Below are 1431 nucleotides of genomic sequence, written 5' to 3' on the forward strand. Positions count from 1 at the left end.
AGCGAGGCCCCTCAATCCGGGCAGAAGCACTCAACAGATGGAAGGAAGCCGCGGTGCTTGCCTGCCCGTTCAGTGGAAATCAAAGTGCTGCTGCACTCGATCAGCCTTTCCCGATCTTTATGGAGCCCAAGGCACTTCGGCGTGTTTTTACATCGGGAAATACAACCGAACATCAGAAAACAAAAAATGTCACCAGAAAGTTTGAACTCAAGAATTTAATGTGTTCCGTTCCGGTGGCCAAACTCAATTTACTTGTGCAGTGGTAGCCGAACGTGACTGCAGTGGTAAAAAAATGTCACCAGAAAGTTTGAACTCAAGAGTTTAATGTGTTCCGGTGGCCAAACTCAATTTACTTGTGCAGTGGTAGCCGAACGTGACTGCAGTGGACCCAACTGCATGCGGCAACGGAAAAACTGCGACCTCCTGTCATATTTTATATATAAATGCATTCCCAAAAAAATGTGAACCACAAAAACATGGCGCGGTTGTCACTTCAGAGGCTGTTGCTAATGATTGAGCGCATCCATTCACTGAGTGCACCCCTGCAATGAGCTTGCCCCTTGAAAAAAATAATTAAATCACAATTGCAAAATTGAGAAGAAAAAAAAAATCGCAATTTATTTCCCCCCCCCAATACATTCCAAGCATTGGGGAAAGGTAGGGAATAAACTGATTTCTGAAAACTGGACTTAATTTGATTACTTCCCACCGCTGCTGCTTGCATGTGAGAACAGCTGACAGCGGGGCTCTCGAGATATCCCAACACGATCAACAGCCGATTACAACATCTGCTCGGTGGCTGCGGCGCGACGCCTGCCTGGCGCAAAAGTGGGTTGGCGTGGCGGCCAGGGTGGCGCCTTACGCCTTCGGTCTGTTAATTTGCCTGCTGATCTCTCTCTCTCTCTCTCTCTCTCTCTCTCTCTCTCTCTCTCTCTCTCTCTCTCTCTCTCTCTCTCTGTGTCTCTGACTGTCACCGTGTTGATCCAGGTGCCAACTTTGAGCTGGGGTCTCATTCTCGTGTGAAAATACATATGACAATTTGACATTCCGTTTCGATGTTAGCAAGAATCGTGGAAGTCGACACAATTTGATTTGCTTTCGTGGCCTGGATCTGAATGAATCAGAATGACTTTGCCAAATACGTTAGAAATGACTTTGCCAAATATGTTTGAACAACTTTGCAGTCCGTTCAAATGACACAGCCCAGCCGAAAAGTTTACGTTGGCGGTTCTACGCTTCGGTAATTATCAGAATTTTCTCCTGTCAAATATCGGCATCTGCATCGGCCGAAAAAAAAAAACAACAAATGCAGAGTTAGGCTGCCCCGCGCGGTTCATGACTGCGCCCGGCGGGCCCACCAGAGCGGTCAGGTGTGACAAGGTAGTCTGAAGCCCCCCCCACCACCACCCCCGAAGTAAGCGTAATGGGATC

Source organism: Hippocampus comes, unplaced genomic scaffold (genome assembly GCF_001891065.2).
Source record: "Hippocampus comes isolate QL1 unplaced genomic scaffold, H_comes_QL1_v1.1 scaffold79, whole genome shotgun sequence".
Taxonomy (NCBI): Eukaryota; Metazoa; Chordata; class Actinopteri; order Syngnathiformes; family Syngnathidae; genus Hippocampus; species Hippocampus comes.